We start from the raw sequence: 24,744 nt of genomic DNA on the forward strand, positions 1-24,744 counted from the left end.
TGGATTGCCCGTAAGAGAACCCACCATGTTGGCCTATTGTTTATGCAAATAAAGCTGCAACAACTTTCTCCAACAAAACATTGTGTGGTGTCTGTGTTTTGGGAAGTTGTTGTGAGCGGTCTGGGGTATGGGCTGATGTTGGCACTATGGGCTGTCCTGCGTGCCATCTTGGGGGCACTAAGGGGGCCGCCCTCTTATGAGGGTCCCCTGTGGGGACGAGTCGGTCACCCCGCAGTCTGCCAGCATGGGTGTACTGTCTGCCAGCGTGTGTGAGCTGTCTGCCTGTGTGTGAGCTGTGTGCCTGTGTGTGAGCTGTCTGCCTGTGTGAGTGGGCAGTCTGCCAGCGTGTGTGTGTGAGCTGTCTGCCTGTGTGAGTGGGCAGTCTGCCAGCGTGTGTGAGTGGGCTGTCTGCCAGCGTGTGTGAGTGGGCTGTCTGCCAGCGTGTGTGAGTGGGCTGTCTGCCAGCGTGTGTGAGTGGGCTGTCTGCCAGCGTGTGAGTGAGCTGTCTGCCAGCGTGTGTGAGTGGGCTGTCTGCTAGCGTGTGTGAGTGGGCTGTCTGCCAGCGTGTGTGAGTGGGCTGTCTGCCAGCGTGTGTGAGTGGGCTGTCTGCCAGCGTGTGTGAGTGGGCTGTCTGCCAGCGTGTGTGAGTGGGCTGTCTGCCAGCGTGTGTGAGTGGGCTGTCTGCCAGCGTGTGTGAGTGGGCTGTCTGCCAGCGTGAGTGGGCTGTCTGCCAGCGTGAGTGGGCTGTCTGCCAGCGTGAGTGTTTGTGCTGTCTGCCAGCATGAGTGTTTGTGCTGTCTGCCAGCATGAGTGTGCTGTCTGCCAGCGTGAGTGTTTGTGCTGTCTGCCTGTGTGAGTATGCTGTCCAGCACTAGCGTTTATGCTGACAGACCGCATCCACTCAAAAATCCCAGCAAATCGCGCTTTTCTTTCCACGTCGCGCAGTTGATGCACCTTTTTGGGGGGGGGGGGGAACTATGGCTTCTGTTAACCCGTTTCCTGCCGCAGCCAAACCCTGTGAAGGACAAATCCCAGGGACAGCTGCCTTCCGCTGGGAGGCCTGCTCCCAACACGAACACCTTTCTGTGCAGTGCGCAGAGCCGGATTCCTGTCTCGGGATCCACTGTACTGATTCATCCGTGGTATAAGTCTCTTTAGTAGTGCGAGGTTTTAAATATCAAGGTCTTTTGAAGGCACAAACTCTTCTCTTCCTCTGATGAGAAAGATGGTTCCAGTCTGTAGTATGTATTGTATTGCTCCTATTAGTACTGTGTTACTTTAAGGAATGTTTTACTAATGTTCTATTCTATGTTCTTAGAATATTGACTCATGAATGTTTGTTCATTACGAGCCTGCTTCCTTTGATCGCTGGTCGTGGGTTAACTTTACTGGAATTAAATCTCTAAATATACAACTAAGACTTGGCTTTCATGAATCCTTGCTTACGAGAACCTTACTACATATATTGGCGACGATTTACAAAGGTTCTTCTTCATCAAGAAATTCAGACCCACCGACAATAACGTCTTAACTGCTTTCGACGCTCTCAAACACCACGGTGACTACGGCGAAACAACGTGGACTAAAGAGAAAACAAATTTATATTTTTTTCTTCTCACGTTGGCTATCCGGAACTGTAAGTTTATTTTATTCATTTTCATCCGGAAATTAATACATCAACGGTCAGTCACTTACTGGTTATTGTTTGAACTCTGGCTGCATTCTATGCTCGCGACGCTATCCATTTTGTCTGCCTCGCGTCAGCTCAGCCTTGCGTCAACTACGCCACAACACGCACTAGCGTGTGTCTTCATCACGTACCAAGTTGTTCTACGCTAGGTGCGTGCAACATCATCACGTCAATTACGTCGGTGGCCATTTTGCGTAACCGGAAAAGTTTGTGCGCTTTGGTGTTTACTTCATATAATTGTACGGAGGATATTTTCAACTCGTTATTTATTTAACGCAGATCTAACTATTCACTTTCTTTGGATTTAAATACTGATTCGTCAAACAAGTAAGATATTTATTATTCTTAATGGCTTCTGCTAACAACAATAACAACAATGGAATTGTTGCTCCACCATCATTTTTAGTTACTCCTGGCAAACCTCCTACGCCCTGGCACAAATGGTTACGTGTATTTACAAATTACTTGGAGGCAATAGATGCTTTAGATTATCCTCCTTCAAGGAAAAGGGCTATTCTTTTTAATCACCTGGGTGATGCAGGACAACAATTATTCGACAATTTGACTGTTGTTCAAGCTCCAGCTGATGATGACACTTGGAATGTATATACTGAAGCCTTAACTCGTCTTGGTAAACAATTCAAAGATGATCCATCTGTCATGGTCGAACGTCATGTTTTTGTTAAAAGGAAACAGTCTCAAGAAGAATCCATAGAAGATTACTTAGCAACTTTGCGTGTTCTTGCCTCTAAATGTGATTTTGGTACTTATATTGAAACTGCTTTACGTGACCAATTAGTTTTTAATTGCTTCAACAAAAAGATTCAGGAGCGAATCTTAACATGCAAAAATCCAACACTGGATGAGGTTATTGTTATTGCGAAAAGCATCGAATGTTCTGTTTCATCCAAAATTTTAGCTGAAAATAGTGCTTCTTCAGCGGTTTGCAATGTATCACAAGCATCTAATGATAGTTGTAATGTTAATGTTGTTTCTAATCGTACTGGTGGTAAAAAAAATTTTGAACAAAAATCTAACACATTTTGTTACAGGTGCGGTTCAAAATTTCATATTGGAAACAACCCTAAGTGTCCAGCACAAGGTAAAAGGTGTTCAAATTGTAAACGTATTGGTCACTTTTTTGCGTTATGTCGTTTACCCAAAGATAAGACAAAAGTTAATATGGTGTATTCTGAAGAAGAAATTTGTGATGCTCTAAATGTTTCTTCCTTATCGTATATTCAAATTAATGCGTTGGTTGACTTGAATGTTAAAGGTCCCATTTGTAAAATTTCAATTGGTGTGCAAACCATACAAGTTATGGCGGATTCGGGATCACCGATTACCATCTTAGATGAACATACTTTTCAATGTTCCTGGTATAACACAAAATTATTTCCCACTGATGTAAATCCCAAAGCTTTTGGGGGGTTTGATATAACTATGCGTGGTTATTTCTCTGATAACATTGACTTCAAAGGAAGAATAATTTTTACTAAAATCTATGTTGCTCTTAACGGAAGAGACATTTTGGGTTGGCAGGATCAAGCCAGGCTTGGCATTATTTTAAAGCCTGGTCACCCTGAACCTGTTGATTTGGGGGATATTCCTATTTTCGCCATTCTTGATAATTGCAATGATCCTATTTTGTGCAATGTTTTAGAAAGGTACAAAGGGGTTTTCGAGGACAAGATTGGTTTGGTAAAAGATTTTGAACATACCATAAAATTGAAAGAGAGGGTTTGTCCTGTTATTCAAAAAGTGCGTCCTGTTCCCCTATCAGTTAAACATGATTTGAGGAAACATATTGAATCTTTAGTGGCTCAAGATATCATCTGCCCTGTTGATTCCTCAGAATGGGTTTCTGCTGCTGTAGTCGCACAAAAACCTAATGGTGATATTCGTTTGTGTGCAGACCTTCGGGTTCTTAACCGCAACATTGTAGTTGATGTGCATCCCCTGCCTAAAATTCATGATATGCTGGCAAATATTGGTAGTAGCAAATATTTTTCTACTATTGATTTGCGCTCAGCGTATCACCAGATTCCCCTTTCTAAAGAGTCTCAACCTTTGACAACTTTTGTAACACCTTTTGGTGTTTACATGTATAAAAGACTTCCCTTTGGGCTTGCTTCCGCAGCTAGTATTTTTCAAAGGTTAATGGACACCATTTTTAATAATTGTCCTGGAATTCAAGCGTTCCAAGATGATATCTTGGTACATTCTGAATCTCTAGATCAACACTACATTCTAATGGAATATGTCCTAAAAACTTTACTTAATTATGGTCTCACAGTTAACAAAAAGAAATGCAAATTTCTAGCAGATGAAGTTGACTATTTAGGCCACAATCTTTCCAAAGATGGTATTAAACCTAAGTCTTCCCTGTTAGAAGCTATTAAGAATGCTCCTTGTCCATTAGATAAAGATTCTTTACGGGCGTTTCTAGGATTAAGCGAGTATTACGCTCGTTTTGTCAGAGGTTATGCTTTGGTCGTTCAACCTCTTAGAGATCTTTTAAAGAAACATGCAAAATATGTTTGGTCCACTGATTCACAAATGGCTTTTGATTCAATCAAAGATATGATTCTCTCTGCCCCAGCCATCAAACCCTTTTCTCATGGAGTACAGAGTATCATTACAGTTGATGCCAGTTCCCGAGGTTTGGGAGCTGTCCTTAGTCAAATGATTAAAGGAGAAGAGTGTACTATTGCCTTCGCCTCACGTTCTTTAACTTCTGCTGAGGTCAACTATAGTACCATCGAGCGAGAGGCATTAGCATGTTCGTGGTCTGTAGAGAAATTTAGAATGTATATTTGGGGAACAAAATTTCAATTGTACACAGACCATAAACCCTTAATTTACATGCTTGGGGAAAGCTCGTCTAATAGGGCCTCCTCTCGTTTAGTTAGATTATTGGCACGTCTCCAGGAATTCAATTTTGAAATTAAATATTTGCCTGGTGGAAAAAACATCCGGGCAGATTGTTTGTCACGCATTCCTTTACCTACTCATGAATCCGTCAGTCCTGATCAGGAATGTGTTTTTTCAATTGATGATGCCCTTCAAGATTTCAAAATTACTAAACATGATTGGTTGCAGGGTATGGAAAATGATTCTTGCCTACAAAATGTTAAACGTTTTTTAATTAAGGGTTGGCCTATGGATAGGAGTATGTCCATGGAGGAGAAACATTATGCACAAGTTGCATCTGAGTTGTCTGTTTCTGGTGATATTTTATTCAGACAAGACAAGTTTGTTCCTCCTTCCGGTATCAGACAATCTATTATTTCCTTAGCTCATGAGGGTCATCCAGGTATCACGGGCACTACTAATCAAATTAAATCCATTTATTGGTGGCCTGGTATCGATAATCAAGTCAAGTTGTTTGTCAATCAATGCCCTCAGTGTTTATGCTCTGACAAACATTGGAAATTGTCCAATTCTCCTCTCATTCCCATAGAATGGCCTGAAGGTCCTTGGGAAAAAATTGCCTTGGATTTCTCTGGTCCATTTTCTATTTTTAATTCTGAAAAAAAGTTTTTAATAGTTGCTATTGATTATTTTTCAAAATGGATTTATTTTTCTTTTGTTAAAAATCCAGATTCTTTTTCGGTTATTTCATTCTTGAAATCTTTATTTGTCATCGATGGTACTCCTCTGGAAATTGTTTCTGACAATGGTTCACACTTGGTTTCAAATGAATTGAATTCGTTTTTAAACAAACTGGATGTAAAACATACTCTTGTTCCACTGTATAGCCCTTCATCGAATGGTTTGGTTGAAAGAGCAAACCGTTTACTGAAAGATGCTGTTCAAACTGCTTGTGCCAACAGATTAAATATCTCTGATTTTCTTTGTGAAAAAATCTGGAACTATAATTGTACCCCTCACAGTACCACTGGAGTTTCTCCTTTCGTTTTACTTCGAGGTCGTGTTCCGACTTCTAAGTTGAATCCCTCTTGGTTAATGAGAAATTCTCATGTAAACATTGATTTACCCAAAATTCGTGAACATGTTAAAGAGAAACAAAAACGTTACAAAGATCATTATGACAAACCTATGCATGTGGCAGAAAAATCTCTTGTTACTGGAGATTGGGTGATCATAAAAAAACCTGTGAAGATTTCTAAAGGTCAATCCAAATTTTCTGCTCCTGTGAAAGTTGTTAAGGTTTCTCGTACAGCAGCTCTGTTGTTTGAAAGAGGTTGGTGGAACAAGAATGCCCTTATTAAAATCTCTGACCAACAGGCCAAAATTATTTCTGCTAAACAGAATTCAGATTTTTCTTGCATGCTTCCTTTGATCGCTGGTCGTGGGTTAACTTTACTGGAATTAAATCTCTAAATATACAACTAAGACTTGGCTTTCATGAATCCTTGCTTACGAGAACCTTACTACACAGTCCCATCCGGTGGCAGCTTAAGGAAGAATCTAAGAGGCGCTCGATGTGCCATGTAATAGCAACGAGTGCTCGGATCGCCTGAGGATGAACGGCCCACGCCGCCCTGCGCAAGCTCACACAGACATTGCGGCTGCTGCAGGGATTGGCCTCTCATCCGTGTGTCAGCCAAACGAAAGGAAACACGAAGGAGGAAAACCATGAGAAGATGCACACAACTGTCCTAGCTCCAAGCTCCAGTCGTCACTTCCGGGCCAGATGCAAGTCAATGCGAAGAGATTATCGATGTGAAATCCCCATTCTAAGCTGTGACGGTGACTTCTAGGGCATCATAATCTGCCGCCGGAACCCGGGGTCGAACCCGGGACTCTCAGGGCTTTAGTTGAGCGCTCTCCCACAGCCATCACGGCCACTTCGCGCTGCCGAAAGGGCAGTGAACATAAACCTCACCGAAGACCGGACCAATGCTCAATATTTCCAAAAGGAGACAGACTTCCGGCGGATCGGCTCAGCCTTTCATCCTCCTGGTGTCCTTGCTAGTGCAGGTGAATAATGCACATTCATAAAGCGCACACAACAGAATGAGGTATGTATAGGTGCAGGTCAAGTGCTAATATCACTGAGCGCGAGGCTCAGTTATCGACTTCAGAAGAATGAAGGGCAAGACTTCCGTACCTGATTTGATGACACTTCTAGTTCGCGTAATTTAAAGTTGCACGTGTCATGCTAAGTACATAACATTACCTACCTCACTAAGAACCACAATTAAGCGCCATTCGTGGCAAACGTTTAGGGCAATCGCATCTGAATAACGCGAACACTTGTGTTTCTTTATAGGGTGACCAACCGTCCGTAAATTTCACGGACAGTCCGTAATTTCAGCCGTCTGTCCGTTGTCCGTGAAAGATTCTTTAACGGACGCCATTTGTCCGTAATTTTAACCACCCACCTCCCTTCTTGACTGATGCTGTTGGGGTCTGGTTTTTAACAGACTGATGCAAGCTGGGATACCTAGCAGCATTATAGAGGCACAGCGGGATGGCAACCCTCACACCTCCAGCCCTTGATGAGCTGTTAAGAGGTGCTCGAAGGTGACAGAGGGAGGGGCTGCAGCTTCAGGAGCAGGGGCATCCATTCACATGCAAACAGCCCTGAATGCGTCATGTCTCTGCAATTTAGAGGGGCCTCACACATCCCAGGGCCCCAAACATCCTAGAACCGGCCCCATAACACCGAGACAGCACGTGGTTTCAACAAACCTCGGTTCTGCAAACATGCAGTCTATAATGTAATGAAATAAAGAAGTGGCACAATCGCACCCACACTGATTAACAAAGTATGGAGGACAATGAGTTAAATCAGTTCTCTCGGAGTATCTCCTTTAAGTACTGTACATCACAGTTGGAGATGGCAAAAGTAACATTTTGGAAAGAGAGCCGGTCTTCTCGTTGTCTTGTCCAGGAGTGGGTGAAAAGCCCTACCCCACCCTGGAAGAGACCAACATGATACTAGAATACTGCATGCCCACTCCGGTGCCCACCCTGGTGGATCCTGTTCCCCCTCCTGGGATAGCTCCTGCTCCCCCCCTACCCCCCAGTGATGGCTCCTGTCCCCCCATGTGGTGGCTCCTGCCCCCCCCCCCCCCCGCGCCTGTGATGGCTCCTGTCCCCCCATGTGGTGGATCTGTCTCTGCTTTGATGGAGGAGAGAAAAGGTAAATAGCTGGATGTATGGGTGGAAGGTTAGCTGGATGGGTAAAAGGGTGGATGGATGAGTGAAATGATGGTTGGGTTGATGAATTGATAAGTGCAAGGGTGAATGGATGAACGGACGAGTGAAAGGGTGGATGTAAGGATGGATGAGTGAGTGAAAGGAAGGGTAGATGGACAAAAGGATGAATAGATGAGTGAAGGAGTGAAAGGATAAATGGATGAGAGGAAGGATGGATGAGTGATAGGGTCAATGGATGGATTCATGAGTGGATGAGTGGATGAGTGGATGGATGGGAGGGTGGATGGATGGATAGATGGATGATGGAAGGACGGATTGCTAAGTGAAAGGGTCAATGGAGAGAGAAAGGGAGGATGGATGGATGACTGAAAGGATGGATGGATAACTGAAAGGGTGGATGGGTGGAAGGATGAGTGACTGGGTGGATGGATGAATAAGTGAAAGGATGGCTGGATGGGTGAAAGGGTAAATGGCTGAATGGATGAGTGAATGGGTGGATGGATGAGTACAGATGTATAAGGTGAAAGGGTGGATGGATAGATAATGGATTGATGAGTGAAAGGATGAATGAAGGGATGGATGAGTGAAATGATAGATGGAAGGATACATGATGGCTAAGTTTGCAACTGGTTGAATGTTTGGATATGGCTGGGCTTACTTATATACTATTGCGCGACCTCTGATGTGTCTGTAAAACTTATCCAATTGTCCTAAAGTTTTGTCCTGAATTTTGCCCTCCTGTCCTGAATTTGTGTCCTGAATTTTGACCCTTTGTCCTGAATTTTTACACTCACCGTCCTGAATTTGCACCAATGCCAGTTGGTCACCCTAGTTTGCTAGTATGCTGATGTCCCATCGAATGTCATCTTACAGACTGGTTCCAAAAGGTCATGTAAGGAAACCGGCACGTTGCATATTGGTATATTATAGCGCAACAAATGGAACTCCACGTTAAATGCCAATCCGTTCCGGTTTGGCTATTTGATTTGGAAAATGTCAAAGTATTGCCAGTAATGTTTGGATGTGTGTTCCCGTTCTCCGCACTCCACGGCATTGCTTGTTCCAGGTCACGGTGGACCCTTTCCAGTTCTGGAATGAATTGCACATTTGTTTCCAGCATAGGTCGGGCCCGGGAGGCGGGCACAGCCTGAACCCGACCCCATCAAGGGAGGGCAGCGCAGCGGCACCCACGTGTGTGAAAGGGTCAGGGGGCCAGCCAGGCCTTGCTTCTCCTTAAGAGGTCTATGGCGCAGGCCTGCTCTGAAGGCAGAAGAACACTTCGCATGCAATACATAAAGGTGTAATGTAGGAGCGCTTACGCGACGGAAAGAAACGAGAGGGGGTTTGCACCGCGGCTCCTGGTGCAGGGCACCAGTGTTTCAATGCTGGGCTTTTCAGTTACAAAGCCGAGGGAAATATACACGAACTACAACTCCCAGAAGACACTTGGCGATAAAGCCAAAACGCAGGACTGCTAACCTGCTTTTCCTGACTGCAAAGACCTGGGTGAGCTTCTTCCAGAGGCGGAACTAGAGCCACATGTGGGGAGGGGGGAGGGGGGAGGGGGGGGGGGGGCGGGGGGCTGAAACTTGAAGGAACAGGCTGAGTGGAGCGGCGGGGGTATTAGCAGGGGTGAAACAAGAAGGAAGCCCTGTGAGCCCCAGGGGTGTGGCGGCCTGGCCTGACCCTCACTGCAGGCACTGAAGACCGAGCAGAAACAAGACACAAAGCATTGCTGGCAGCAGAGAGAGCGCCTAGAAGCACCCGCCCTCCCACTCTCCCTCCGGGGCAGCGAGAGGGACATTGTGTCTGCCGGAGCTTCCAGCGATGGAGTGAGGACGATGCAGGTAAAGCTCGCCTGGGGGGAGGGGGCGCCAGGGTCGGGGCCTTAAAGGCTCGGAGGCGGAGCGGACCCAACAACCACCCGCAGCTGGGAGGGCTCTACGGGGTATAAAGGCCCCGCCCAGCTGACACTAATTGAGGCCGTGTGCTGCTGCTGATCCGCCGTGTGCTGCTGATCCGCCGTGTGCTGCTGCTGCTGATCCGCCGTGTGCTGCTGCTGCTGATCCGCCGTGTGCTGCTGCTGCTGATCCGCCGTGTGCTGCTGCTGATCCGCCGTGTGCTGCTGCTGCTGATCCGCCGTGTGCTGCTGCTGCTGATCCGCTGATCTGCCGTGTGCTGCTGATCCGCTGATCTGCCGTGTGCTGCTGCTGCTGATCCGCTGATCTGCCGTGTGCTGCTGATCCGCTGATCTGCCGTGTGCTGCTGCTGCTGATCCGCTGATCTGCCGTGTGCTGCTGCTGCTGATCCGCTGATCTGCCGTGTGCTGCTGCTGCTGATCCGCTGATCCGCCGTGTGCTGCTGCTGCTGCTGCTGATCTGCCGTGTGCTGCTGCTGCTGCTGATCCGCTGATCCGCCGTGTGCTGCTGCTGCTGCTGATCCGCCGTGTGCTGCTGCTGCTGCTGCTGCTGATCCGCCGTGTGCTGCTGCTGCTGCTGCTGATCCGCCGTGTGCTGCTGCTGCTGCTGCTGATCCGCCGTGTGCTGCTGTTGCTGCTGATCCGCCCTGTGCTATTGCTGCTGATCCGCCGCCGTGTGCTGCTGCTGCTGGTGAATCGTCGTGTGCTGCTGCTGGTGATCTGCCGTGTGCTGCTCCCCCCTGAGCCCAGCTGACACTGATTAAGGCTTCGCCCTGTGCTGATGCTCTTTCGGGACTGCGGGCCCCGCCTGTGCTCCCGGCCTCCCCCGTGGACCCTTCTAGTGATACTCGCTGCTCCAGGGGCCCCGCATTGTGCTGCTCCAGGGGCCCCGCGTCGTGCTGCTTCAGGGGCCCCGCTGACCCGCTGGTCCAGGGCCCCCGCTGCTCCAGGGGCCCCTGCTGACCTGCTGCTCCAGGGGCCCCGCGTCGTTCTTCTCCAGGGCCCCATTGACCCGCTGTTCCAGGGGCCCCACGTCGGGCTGTTCCAGGGGCCCTGCGTCGTGCTGCTGGAGCCGGGATGGCTGGTGCTCCCCACCCCCCCCCCCCCCCAGGCCCATGACCCCGGCGCCCTCCCAGAGGACCTGCCCGTGGGCCATACAGAGCGAGGGGGCCCCTGGCAGTCTGGCTCTCCAGTGACGCCCCTGGAAATAACATTACTTTACAATTGAAAGGAAGGAATGAGGGTGGAGGCTCGAGGGAACAAAAGACTCTATTTATTTTCATCTCTATGGAGTCAAGTCACCAGGCTCCCCTGCCGGGCACAATGGAGGCCCCCACCTGGGGGGGGCGGGGGGCGGCACAGCCCCCAGGCCTGCTCGTACAGTTCTAGAACGAAAGCCCAGCTGCGGAGGCGCGCCTCGGGGGCGCTGGCCTGATGAGCCCCCATGATGGTCTCCAGGAAGGAAGAGGGCAGCATTGGAGCACAGCCAGGGGAGAGAGCTGGAGGATTGTGGTGCGGCGTTGAAAAGAGGGTTGACAGGAGAAGGAAGAGAGCAGCATTGGAGCACAGCCAGGGGAGAGCTGGAGGATTGTGGTGGGGCGATGAAGAGGGTTGACAGGAGAAGGAAGAGAGCAGCATTGGAGCGCAGCCAGGGGAGAGAGCTGGAGGATTGTTGTGGAGCGTTGAAAAGAGGGCTGACCGGAGAAGGAAGAGAGCAGGATTGGAGCACAGCCAGGGGAGAGAGCTGGAGGATTGTGGCGGGGCGTTGAAAAGAGGGTTGACAGGAGAAGGAAGAGAGCAGGATTGGAGCGCAGCCAGGGGAGAGAGCTGGAGGATTGTGGCGGGGCGTTGAAAAGAGGGTTGACAGGAGAAGGAAGAGAGCAGGATTGGAGCGCAGCCAGGGGAGAGAGCTGGAGGATTGTGGTGAGGCATTGAAAAGAGGGTTGACAGGAGAAGGAAGAGAGCAGCATTGGAGCACAGCCAGGGGAGAGAGCTGGAGGATTGTGGCGGGGCGTTGAAAAGAGGGTTGACAGGAGAAGGAAGAGAGCAGGATTGGAGCGCAGCCAAGGGAGAGAGCTGGAGGATTGTGGCGAGGCATTGAAAAGAGGGTTGACAGGAGAAGGAAGAAAGCAGGATTGTAGCGCAGCCAGGGGAGAGAGCTGGAAGATTGTGGTGGGGCGATGAAAAGAGGGTTGACAGGAGAAGGAAGAGAGCAGGATTGGAGCGCAGTCAGGGGAGAGAGCTGGAGGATTGTGGCGGGGCGTTGAAAAGAGGGTTGACAGGAGAAGGAAGAGAGCAGGATTGGAGCGCAGCCAGGGGAGAGAGTTGGAGGATTGTGGTGGGGCATTGAAAAGAGGGTTGACAGGAGAAGGAAGAGAGCAGCATTGGAGCGCAGCCAGGGGAGAGCTGGAGGATTGTGGAGGGAAGAGAAAAGAGGGTTGACAGGAAAAGGAAGAGAGCAGGATTGGAGTGCAGCCAGGGGAGAGAGCTGGAGGATTAGAGTGGGGCGTTGAAAAGAGGGTTGAGAGAAGGAAGAGAGCAGCATTGGAGCGCAGCCAGGGGAGAGAGTTGAAGGATTGTGGCGGGGCGTTGAATAGAGGGTTGACAGGAGAAGGGAGAGAGCAGCATTGGAGCGCAGCCAGGGGAGAGAGCTGGAGGATTGTGGCGAGGCATTGAAAAGAGGGCTGACAGGAGAAGGAAGAGAGCAGGATTGGAGCGCAGCCAGGGGAGAGAGCTAGAGGATTGTGGCGAGGCATTGAAAAGAGGGCTGACAGGAGAAGGAAGAGAGTAGGATTGGAGCACAGCCAGGGGAGAGAGCTGGAGGATTGTGGCGGGGTGTTGAAAAGAGGGTTAACAGGAGAAGGAAGAGAGCAGGATTGGAGCGCAGCCAGGGGAGAGCTGGAGGATTGTGGTGGGGTGTTGAAAAGAGGGTTGACAGGAGAAGGAACAGAGCAGGATTGCAGCGCAGCCAGGGGAGAGAGCTGGAGGATTGTTGTGGAGCGTTGAAAAGAGGGTTGACAGGAGAAGGAAGAGAGCAGCATTGGAGCGCAGCCAGGGGAGAGAGCTGGAGGATTGTGGTGGGGCGTTGAAAAGAGGGTTGAGAAGGAAGAGAGCAGCATTGGAGCGCAGCCAGGGGAGAGAGCTGGAGGATTAGAGTGGGGCGTTGAAAAGAGGGTTGACAGGAGAAGGAAGAGCAGCATTGGAGCGCAGCCAGGGGAGAGAGCTGGAGGATTGTGGTGGGGCATTGCAAAGAGGGCTGACAGAAGAAGGAAGAGAGCAGCATTGGAGCTCAGCAGGGGAGAGAGCTGGAGGATTGTGGTGGGAAGAGAAAAGAGGGCTGACAGGAGAAGGAAGAGAGCAGCATTGGAGCTCAGCAGGGGAGAGAGCTGGAGGATTGTGGCGGGCGTTGAAAAGAGGGTTGACAGGAGAAGGAAGAGAGCAGCATTGGAGCGCAGCCAGGGGAGAGAGCTGGAGGATTTTGGTGGGGCGTTGAAAAGAGGGTTGACAGGAGAAGGAAGAGAGCAGCATTCGAGCTCAGCAGGGGAGAGAGCTGGAGGATTGTGGCGGGCGTTGAAAAGAGGGTTGACAGGAGAAGGAAGAGAGCAGCATTGGAGCGCAGCTAGGGGAGAGAGCTGGAGGATTGTGGCGGGCGTTGAAAAGAGGGTTGACAGGAGAAGGAAGAGAGCAGCATTGGAGCGCAGCTAGGGGAGAGAGCTGGAGGATTGTGGTGGGGCGTTGAAAAGAGGGTTGACAGGAGAAGGAAGAGAGCAGAATTGGAGCGCAGCCAGGGGAGAGAGCTGGAGGATTGTGGCGGGAAGATAAAAGAGGGTTGAAAGAAGGAAGAGAGCAGCATTGGAGCGCAGCCAGAGGAGAGAGCTGGAGGATTGTGGCAGGCGTTGAAAAGAGGGTTGACAAGAGGAGGAAGAGAGCAGCATTGGAGCTCAGCCAGGGGAGAGAGCTAGAGGATTGTGGTGGAGCATTGAAAAGAGGGCTTACAGGAGAAGGAAGAGAGCAGGATTGGAGCGCAGCCAGGGGAGAGCTGGAGGATTGTGGCGAGGCATTGAAAAGAGGGCTGACAGTAGAAGGAAGAGAGCAGGATTGGAGCGCAGCCAGGGGAGAGAGCTGGAGGATTGTGGCGGGGCGTTGAAAAGAGGGTTGAGAGGAGAAGGAAGAGAGCAGCATTGGAGCGCAGCCAGGGGAGAGAGCTGGAGGATTATGGTGGGGCGTTGAAAAGAGGGTTGAGAGGAGAAGGAAGAGAGCAGGATTGGAGCGCAGCCAGGGGAGAGAGCTGGAGGATTGTGGCGGGGCGTTGAAAAGAGGGTTGATAGGAGAAGGAAGAGAGCAGCATTTGAGCGCAGCCAGGGGAGAGAGCTGGAGGATTAGAGTGGGGCGTTGAAAAGAGGGTTGAGAGAAGGAAGAGAGCAGCATTGGAGCGCAGCCAGGGGAGAGAGTTTGAGGATTGTGGCGGGGCGTTGAATAGAGGGTTGACAGGAGAAGGGAGAGAGCAGCATTGGAGCGTAGCCAGGGGAGAGAGCTGGAGGATAGTGGCGGGCGTTGAATAGAGGGTTGACAGGAGAAGGAAGAGAGCAGGATTGGAGCGCAGCCAGGGGAGAGAAGTGGAGGATTGTGGTGGAGCGTTGAAAAGAGGGTTGAGAAGGAAGAGAGCAGGATTGGAGCGCAGCCAGGGGGGAGAGCTGGAGGATTGTGGTGGGGCGTTGAAAAGAGGGTTGAGAGGAGAAGGAAGAGAGCAGCATAGGAGCGCAGCCAGGGGAGAGAGCTGGAGGATTGTGGTGGGGCGATGAAAAGAGGGTTGAGAGGAGAAGGAAGAGAGCAGCATTGGAGCGCAGCCAGGAGAGAGAGCTGGAGGATTGTGGTGGGGCGTTGAAAAGAGGGTTGAGAAGGAAGAGAGCAGCATTGGAGCGCAGCCAGGGGAGAGACCTGGAGGATTAGAGTGGGGCGTTGAAAAGAGGGTTGACGGGAGAAGGAAGAGAGCAGGATTGGAGCGCAGCCAGGGGAGAGAGCTGGAGGATTGTGGTGGGGCATTGAAAAGAGGGCTGACAGGAGAAGGAAGAGAGCAGGATTGGAGCACAGCCAGGGGAGAGAGCTGGAGGATTGTGGTGGGGTGTTGAAAAGAGGGTTGACAGGAGAAGGAAGAGAGCAGGATTGGAGCGCAGCCAGGGGAGAGAGCTGGAGGATTGTGGTGGGAAGAGAAAAGAGGGCTGACAGGAGAAGGAAGAGAGCAGCATTGGAGCTCAGCAGGGGAGAGAGCTGGAGGATTATTGTGGAGCGTTGAAAAGAGGGTTGACAGGAGAAGGAAGAGAGCAGGATTGGAGCGCAGCCAGAGGAGAGAGCTGGAGAATTGTGGCGGGCGTTGAAAAGAGGGTTGAGAGGAGAAGGAAGAGAGCAGAATTGGAGCGCAGCCAGGGGAGAGAGCTGGAGGATTGTGCTGGGGCGTTGAAAAGAAGGGTTGAAAAGAGGGTTGACAGGAGAAGGAAGAGAGCAGCATTGGAGCTCAGCAGGGGAGAGAGCTGGAGGATTGTGGTGGGGCGATGAAAAGAGGGTTGACAGGAGAAGGAAGAGAGCAGCATTGGAGCGCAGCCAGGGGAGAGAGCTGGAGGATTGTGCTGGGGCGTTGAAAAGAAGGGTTGAAAAGAGGGTTGACAGGAGAAGGAAGAGAGCAGCATTGGAGCACAGCCAGGGGAGAGCTGGAGGATTGTGGTGGGGCGTTGAAAAGAGGGTTGACAGGAGAAGGAAGAGAGCAGGATTGGAGCGCAGCCAGGGGAGAGAGCTGGAGGATTGTGGCGAGGCATTAAAAAGAGGGCTGGCAGGAGAAGGAAGAGAGCAGGATTGGAGCACAGACAGGGGAGAGAGCTGGAGGATTAGAGTGGGGCGTTGAATAGAGGGTTGACAGGAGAAGGGAGAGAGCAGCATTGGAGCGCAGCCAGGGGAGAGAGCTGGAGGATTGTGGCGAGGCATTGAAAAGAGGGTTAACAGGAGAAGGAAGAGAGCAGGATTGGAGCGCAGCCAGGGGAGAGCTGGAGGATTGTGGTGGGGTGTTGAAAAGAGGGTTGACAGGAGAAGGAAGAGCAGGATTGGAGCAGCGCAGCCAGGGAAGAGAGCTGGAGGATTGTGGTGGGGCGTTGAAAAGAGGGTTGAGAAGGAAGAGAGCAGCATTGGAGCGCAGCCAGGGGAGAGACCTGGAGGATTAGAGTGGGGCGTTGAAAAGAGGGTTGACAGGAGAAGGAAGAGAGCAGCATTGGCGCGCAGCCAGGGGAGAGAGCTGGAGGATTGTGGTGGGGCATTGAAAAGAGGGCTGACAGGAGAAGGAAGAGAGCAGGATTGGAGCGCAGCCAGGGGAGAGAGCTGGAGGATTGTGGTGGGGTGTTGAAAAGAGGGTTGACAGGAGAAGGAAGAGAGCAGCATTGGAGCTCAGCAGGGGAGAGAGCTGGAGGATTGTTGTGGAGCGTTGAAAAGAGGGTTGACAGGAGAAGGAAGAGAGCAGGATTGGAGCGCAGCCAGAGGAGAGAGCTGGAGAATTGTGGCGGGCGTTGAAAAGAGGGTTGACAGGAGAAGGAAGAGAGCAGGATTGGAGCGCAGCCAGGGGAGAGAGCTGGAGGATTGTGGTGGGGCGTTGAAAAGAGGGTTGAGAAGGAAGAGAGCAGCATTGGAGCGCAGCCAGGGGAGAGACCTGGAGGATTAGAGTGGGGCGTTGAAAAGAGGGTTGACGGGAGAAGGAAGAGAGCAGGATTGGAGCGCAGCCAGGGGAGAGAGCTGGAGGATTGTGGTGGGGCATTGAAAAGAGGGCTGACAGGAGAAGGAAGAGAGCAGGATTGGAGCACAGCCAGGGGAGAGAGCTGGAGGATTGTGGTGGGGTGTTGAAAAGAGGGTTGACAGGAGAAGGAAGAGAGCAGGATTGGAGCGCAGCCAGGGGAGAGAGCTGGAGGATTGTGGTGGGAAGAGAAAAGAGGGCTGACAGGAGAAGGAAGAGAGCAGCATTGGAGCTCAGCAGGGGAGAGAGCTGGAGGATTATTGTGGAGCGTTGAAAAGAGGGTTGACAGGAGAAGGAAGAGAGCAGGATTGGAGCGCAGCCAGAGGAGAGAGCTGGAGAATTGTGGCGGGCGTTGAAAAGAGGGTTGAGAGGAGAAGGAAGAGAGCAGAATTGGAGCGCAGCCAGGGGAGAGAGCTGGAGGATTGTGCTGGGGCGTTGAAAAGAAGGGTTGAAAAGAGGGTTGACAGGAGAAGGAAGAGAGCAGCATTGGAGCTCAGCAGGGGAGAGAGCTGGAGGATTGTGGTGGGGCGATGAAAAGAGGGTTGACAGGAGAAGGAAGAGAGCAGCATTGGAGCGCAGCCAGGGGAGAGAGCTGGAGGATTGTGCTGGGGCGTTGAAAAGAAGGGTTGAAAAGAGGGTTGACAGGAGAAGGAAGAGAGCAGCATTGGAGCACAGCCAGGGGAGAGCTGGAGGATTGTGGTGGGGCGTTGAAAAGAGGGTTGACAGGAGAAGGAAGAGAGCAGGATTGGAGCGCAGCCAGGGGAGAGAGCTGGAGGATTGTGGCGAGGCATTGAAAAGAGGGCTGGCAGGAGAAGGAAGAGAGCAGGATTGGAGCACAGACAGGGGAGAGAGCTGGAGGATTAGAGTGGGGCGTTGAATAGAGGGTTGACAGGAGAAGGGAGAGAGCAGCATTGGAGCGCAGCCAGGGGAGAGAGCTGGAGGATTGTGGCGAGGCATTGAAAAGAGGGTTAACAGGAGAAGGAAGAGAGCAGGATTGGAGCGCAGCCAGGGGAGAGCTGGAGGATTGTGGTGGGGTGTTGAAAAGAGGGTTGACAGGAGAAGGAAGAGCAGGATTGGAGCAGCGCAGCCAGGGAAGAGAGCTGGAGGATTGTGGTGGGGCGTTGAAAAGAGGGTTGAGAAGGAAGAGAGCAGCATTGTAGCGCAGCCAGGGGAGAGACCTGGAGGATTAGAGTGGGGCGTTGAAAAGAGGGTTGACAGGAGAAGGAAGAGAGCAGCATTGGCGCGCAGCCAGGGGAGAGAGCTGGAGGATTGTGGTGGGGCATTGAAAAGAGGGCTGACAGGAGAAGGAAGAGAGCAGGATTGGAGCGCAGCCAGGGGAGAGAGCTGGAGGATTGTGGTGGGGTGTTGAAAAGAGGGTTGACAGGAGAAGGAAGAGAGCAGCATTGGAGCTCAGCAGGGGAGAGAGCTGGAGGATTGTTGTGGAGCGTTGAAAAGAGGGTTGACAGGAGAAGGAAGAGAGCAGGATTGGAGCGCAGCCAGAGGAGAGAGCTGGAGAATTGTGGCGGGCGTTGAAAAGAGGGTTGAGAGGAGAAGGAAGAGAGCAGAATTGGAGCGCAGCCAGGGGAGAGAGCTGGAGGATTGTGCTGGGGCGTTGAAAAGAAGGGTTGAAAAGAGGGTTGACAGGAGAAGGAAGAGAGCAGCATTGGAGCTCAGCAGGGGAGAGAGCTGGAGGATTGTGGTGGGGCGATGAAAAGAGGGTTGACAGGAGAAGGAAGAGAGCAGCATTGGAGCGCAGCCAGGGGAGAGAGCTGGAGGATTGTGCTGGGGCGTTGAAAAGAAGGGTTGAAAAGAGGGTTGACAGGAGAAGGAAGAGAGCAGCATTGGAGCACAGCCAGGGGAGAGCTGGAGGATTGTGGTGGGGCGTTGAAAAGAGGGTTGACAGGAGAAGGAAGAGAGCAGGATTGGAGCGCAGCCAGGGGAGAGAGCTGGAGGATTAGAGTGGGGCGTTGAATAGAGGGTTGACAGGAGAAGGGAGAGAGCAGCATTGGAGCGCAGCCAGGGGAGAGAGCTGGAGGATTGTGGCGAGGCATTGAAAAGAGGGTTAACAGGAGAAGGAAGAGAGCAGGATTGGAGCGCAGCCAGGGGAGAGCTGGAGGATTGTGGTGGGGTGTTGAAAAGAGGGTTGACAGGAGAAGGAAGAGAGCAGGATTGGAGCAGCGCAGCCAGGGAAGAGAGCTGGAGGATTGTGGTGGGGCGTTGAAAAGAGGGTTGAGAAGGAAGAGAGCAGCATTGTAGCGCAGCCAGGGGAGAGACCTGGAGGATTAGAGTGGGGCGTTGAAAAGAGGGTTGACAGGAGAAGGAAGAGAGCAGCATTGGCGCGCAGCCAGGGGAGAGAGCTGGAGGATTGTGGTGGGGCATTGAAAAGAGGGCTGACAGGAGAAGGAAGAGAGCAGGATTGGAGCGCAGCCAGGGGAGAGAGCTGGAGGATTGTGGTGGGGTGTTGAAAAGAGGGTTGACAGGAGAAGGAAGAGAGCAGGATTGGAGCGCAGCCAGGGGAGAGAGCTGGAGGATTGTGGTGGGAAGAGAAGAGGGCTGACAGGAGAAGGAAGAGAGCAGCATTGGAGCTCAGCAGGGGAGAGAGCTGGAGGATTGTGGCGGGCGTTGAAAAGAGGGTTGACAGGAGAAGGAAGAGAGCAGCATTGGAGCGCAGCCAGGGGGAGAGAGCTGGAGGATTGTGGTGGGGCGTTGAAAAGAGGGTTGACAGGAGAAGGAAGAGAGCAGGATTGGAGCGCAGCCAGGGGAGAGAGCTGGAGGATTGTGGCGGGAAGAGAAAAGAAGGTTGAAAGAAGGAAGAGAGCAGCATTGGAGCGCAGCCAGAGGAGAGAGCTGGAGAATTGTGGCGGGCGTTGAAAAGAGGGGTGAGAGGAGAAGGAAGAGAGCAGCATTGGAGCGCAGCCACGGGAGAGACTCGAGGATTGTGGCGGGCGTTGAAAAGAGGGTTGACAGGAGAAGGAAGAGAGCAGGATTGGAGCGCAGCCAGGGGAGAGAGCTGGAGGATTGTGGCGAGGCATTGAAAAGAGGGCTGACAGGAGAAGGAAGAGAGCAGGATTGGAGCGCAGCCAGGGGAGAGAGCTGGAAGATTGTGCTGGGACGTTGAAAAGAGGGTTGACAGGAGAAGGAAGAGAGCAGGATTGGAGCGCAGCCAGGGGAGAGAGCTGGAGGATTGTGGTGGATCGTTGAAAAGAGGGTTGAGAGAAGGAAGAGAGCAGGATTTGAGCACAGCCAGAGGAGAGAGCTGGAGAATTGTTGTGGAGCGTTGTAAAGAGGGTTGACAGGAGAAGGAAGAGAGCAGGATTGGAGCGCAGCCAGGGGAGAGCTGGAGGATTGTGGCGAGGCATTGAAAAGAGGGCTGACAGGAGAAGGAAGACAGCAGCATTGGAGCGCAGCCAGGGGAGAGAGCTGGAGGATTGTGGTGGGGTGTTGAAAAGAGGGTTGAGAGGAGAAGGAAGAGAGCAGCATTGGAGCGCAGCCAGGGGAGAGAGCTGGAGGATTGTGGCGAGGCATTGAAAAGAGGGCTGACAGGAGAAGGAAGAGAGCAGGATTGGAGCGCAGCCAGGGGAGAGAGCTGGAGGATTGTGGCGAGGCATTGAAAAGAGGGTTGAGAAGGAAGAGAGCAGCATTGGAGCGCAGCCAGGGGAGAGACCTGGAGGATTAGAGTGGGGCGTTGAAAAGAGGGTTGACAGGAGAAGGAAGAGAGCAGCATTGGAGCGCAGCCAGGGGAGAGAGCTGGAGGATTGTGGTGGGGCGTTGAAAAGAGGGTTGAGAAGGTAGAGAGCAGCATTGGAGCGCAGCCAGGGGAGAGACCTGGAGGATTAGAGTGGGGCGTTGAAAAGAGGGTTGACAGGAGAAGGAAGAGAGCAGCATTGGAGCGCAGCCAGGGGAGAGAGCTGGAGGATTGTGGTGGGGCGTTGAAAAGAGGGTTGAGAAGGTAGAGAGCAGCATTGGAGCGCAGCCAGGGGAGAGACCTGGAGGATTAGAGTGGGGCGTTGAAAAGAGGGTTGACAGGAGAAGGAAGAGCAGCATTGGAGCGCAGCCAGGGGAGAGAGCTGGAGGATTGTGGTGGGGCATTGCAAAGAGGGCTGACAGGAGAAGGAAGAGAGCAGCATTGGAGCACGGCCAGGGGAGAGAGCTGGAGGATTGTGGCGGGCGTTAAAAAGTGGGTTGAGAGGAGAAGGAAGAGAGCAGCATTGGAGCGCAGCCAGGGGAGAGCTGGAGGATTGTGGCAGGCGTTGAAAAGAGGGTTGACAAGAGAAGGAAGAGAGCAGCATTGGAGCTCAGCCAGGGGAGAGAGCTAGAGGATTGTGGTGGAGCATTGAAAAGAGGGCTGACAGGAGAAGGAAGAGAGCAGGATTGGAGCGCAGCCAGCGGAGAGAGCTGGAGGATTGTGGCAGGGCGTTGAAAAGAGGGTTGAGAGGAGAAGGAAGAGAGCAGCATTGGAGCGCAGCAAGGGGAGAGAGCTGGAGGATTGTGGTGGGGCGTTGAAAAGAGGGTTGAGAGGAGAAGGAAGAGAGCAGGATTGGAGCGCAGCCAGGGGAGAGAGCTGGAGGATTGTGGTGGGGCGTTGAAAAGAGGGTTGATAGGAGAAGGAAGAGAGCAGCATTTGAGCGCAGCCAGGGGAGAGAGCTGGAGGATTAGAGTGGGGCGTTGAAAAGAGGGTTGAGAGAAGGAAGAGAGCAGCATTGGAGCGCAGCCAGGGGAGAGAGTTTGAGGATTGTGGCGGGGCGTTGAATAGAGGGTTGACAGGAGAAGGGAGAGAGCAGCATTGGAGAGTAGCCAGGGGAGAGAGCTGGAGGATAGTGGCGGGCGTTGAATAGAGGGTTGACAGGAGAAGGAAGAGAGCAGGATTGGAGCGCAGCCAGGGGAGAGAAGTGGAGGATTGTGGTGGAGCGTTGAAAAGAGGGTTGAGAAGGAAGAGAGCAGGATTGGAGCGCAGCCAGGGGGGAGAGCTGGAGGATTGTGGTGGGGCGTTGAAAAGAGGGTTGAGAGGAGAAGGAGAGCAGCATAGGAGCGCAGCCAGGGGAGAGAGCTGGAGGATTGTGGTGGGGCGATGAAAAGAGGGTTGACAGGAGAAGGAAGAGAGCAGCATTGGAGCGCAGCCAGGGGAGAGCTGGAGGATTGTGTTGGGGTGTTGAAAAGAGGGTTGACAGGAGAAGGAAGAGAGCAGGATTGGAGCGCAGCCAGGGGAGAGAGCTGGAGGATTGTGGTGGGGTGTTGAAAAGAGGGTTGACAGGAGAAGGAAGAGAGCAGGATTGGAGCGCAGCCAGGGGAGAGAGCTGGAGGATTGTGGTGGGAAGAGAAAAGAGGGCTGACAGGAGAAGGAAGAGAGCAGCATTGGAGCTCAGCAGGGGAGAGAGCTGGAGGATTGTTGTGGAGCGTTGAAAAGAGGGTTGACAGGAGAAGGAAGAGCAGGATTGGAGCGCAGCCAGGGGAGAGAGCTGGAGGATTGTTGTGGAGCGTTGAAAAGAGGGTTGACAGGAGAAGGAAGAGAGCAGGATTGGAGCCCAGCCAGGGGAGAGAGCTGTAGGATTGTGGCGGGAAGAGAAAAGAAGGTTGAAAGAAGGAAGAGAGCAGAATTGGAGCGCAGCCAGGGGAGAGAGCTGGAGGATTGTGGCGGGAAGATAAAAGAGGGTTGAAAGAAGGAAGAGAGCAGCATTGGAGCGCAGCCAGGGGAGAGAGCTGGAGGATTGTGCTGGGGCGTTGAAAAGAAGGGTTGAAAAGAGGGTTGACAGGAGAAGGAAGAGAGCAGCATTGGAAGAGAGCAGCATTGGAGCGCAGCCAGGGGAGACAGCTGGAGGATTGTGGTGGAGCGTTGAAAAGAGGGTTGAGAGGAGAAGGAAGAGCGCAGATTGGAGCTCTGCAGGGGAGAGAGCTGGAGGATTGTGGTGGGGCGTTGAAAAGAGGGTTGACAGGAGAAGGAAGAGAGCAGGATTGGAGCGCAGCCAGGGGAGAGAGCTGGAGGATTGTGGCGAGGCATTGAAAAGAGGGCTGACACGAGAAGGAAGAGAGCAGGATTGGAGCGCAGCCAGGGGAGAGAGCTGGAAGATTGTGCTGGGACGTTGAAAAGAGCGTTGACAGGAGAAGGAAGAGAGCAGGATTGGAGCGCAGGCAGGGGAGAGAGCTGGAGGATTGTGGTGGATCGTTGAAAAGAGGGTTGAGAGAAGGAAGAGAGCAGGATTGGAGCACAGCCAGAGGAGAGAGCTGGAGAATTGTTGTGGAGCGTTGTAAAGAGGGTTGACAGGAGAAGGAAGAGAGCAGGATTGGAGCGCAGCCAGGGGAGAGCTGGAGGATTGTGGCGAGGCATTGAAAAGAGGGCTGACAGGAGAAGGAAGAGAGCAGCATTGGAGCGCAGCCAGGGGAGAGAGCTGGAGGATTGTGGTGGGGTGTTGAAAAGAGGGTTGAGAGGAGAAGGAAGAGAGCAGCATTGGAGCGCAGCCAGGGGAGAGAGCTGGAGGATTGTGGCGAGGCATTGAAAAGAGGGCTGACAGGAGAAGGAAGAGAGCAGGATTGGAGCGCAGCCAGGGGAGAGAGCTGGAGGATTGTGGTGGGGCATTGCAAAGAGGGCTGACAGGAGAAGGAAGAGAGCAGCATTGGAGCACGGCCAGGGGAGAGAGCTGGAGGATTGTGGCGGGCGTTAAAAAGTGGGTTGAGAGGAGAAGGAAGAGAGCAGCATTGGAGCGCAGCCAGGGGAGAGCTGGAGGATTGTGGCAGGCGTTGAAAAGAGGGTTGACAAGAGAAGGAAGAGAGCAGCATTGGAGCTCAGCCAGGGGAGAGAGCTAGAGGATTGTGGTGGAGCATTGAAAAGAGGGCTGACAGAAGAAGGAAGAGAGCAGGATTGGAGCGCAGCCAGCGGAGAGAGCTGGAGGATTGTGGCAGGGCGTTGAAAAGAGGGTTGAGAGGAGAAGGAAGAGAGCAGCATTGGAGCGCAGCCAGGGGAGAGAGCTGGAGGATTGTGGTGGGGCGTTGAAAAGAGGGTTGAGAGGAGAAGGAAGAGAGCAGGATTGGAGCGCAGCCAGGGGAGAGAGCTGGAGGATTGTGGTGGGGCGTTGAAAAGAGGGTTGATAGGAGAAGGAAGAGAGCAGCATTTGAGCGCAGCCAGGGGAGAGAGCTGGAGGATTAGAGTGGGGCGTTGAAAAGAGGGTTGAGAGAAGGAAGAGAGCAGCATTGGAGCGCAGCCAGGGGAGAGAGTTTGAGGATTGTGGCGGGGCGTTGAATAGAGGGTTGACAGGAGAAGGGAGAGAGCAGCATTGGAGAGTAGCCAGGGGAGAGAGCTGGAGGATAGTGGCGGGCGTTGAATAGAGGGTTGACAGGAGAAGGAAGAGAGCAGGATTGGAGCGCAGCCAGGGGAGAGAAGTGGAGGATTGTGGTGGAGCGTTGAAAAGAGGGTTGAGAAGGAAGAGAGCAGGATTGGAGCGCAGCCAGGGGGGAGAGCTGGAGGATTGTGGTGGGGCGTTGAAAAGAGGGTTGAGAGGAGAAGAAGGAGAGCAGCATAGGAGCGCAGCCAGGGGAGAGAGCTGGAGGATTGTGGTGGGGCGATGAAAAGAGGGTTGACAGGAGAAGGAAGAGAGCAGCATTGGAGCGCAGCCAGGGGAGAGCTGGAGGATTGTGTTGGGGTGTTGAAAAGAGGGTTGACAGGAGAAGGAAGAGAGCAGGATTGGAGCGCAGCCAGGGGAGAGAGCTGGAGGATTGTGGTGGGGTGTTGAAAAGAGGGTTGACAGGAGAAGGAAGAGAGCAGGATTGGAGCGCAGCCAGGGTAGAGAGCTGGAGGATTGTGGTGGGAAGAGAAAAGAGGGCTGACAGGAGAAGGAAGAGAGCAGCATTGGAGCTCAGCAGGGGAGAGAGCTGGAGGATTGTTGTGGAGCGTTGAAAAGAGGGTTGACAGGAGAAGGAAGAGCAGGATTGGAGCGCAGCCAGGGGAGAGAGCTGGAGGATTGTTGTGGAGCGTTGAAAAGAGGGTTGACAGGAGAAGGAAGAGAGCAGGATTGGAGCCCAGCCAGGGGAGAGAGCTGTAGGATTGTGGCGGGAAGAGAAAAGAAGGTTGAAAGAAGGAAGAGAGCAGCATTGGAGCGCAGCCAGAGGAGAGAGCTGGAGAATTGTGGCGGGCGTTGAAAAGAGGGTTGAGAGGAGAAGGAAGAGCAGGATTGGAGCGCAGCCAGGGGAGAGAGCTGGAGGATTGTTGTGGAGCGTTGAAAAGAGGGTTGACAGGAGAAGGAAGAG

Source organism: Lissotriton vulgaris, chromosome 1_1, assembly GCF_964263255.1.
Source record: "Lissotriton vulgaris chromosome 1_1, aLisVul1.2, whole genome shotgun sequence".
NCBI lineage: Eukaryota > Metazoa > Chordata > Amphibia > Caudata > Salamandridae > Lissotriton > Lissotriton vulgaris.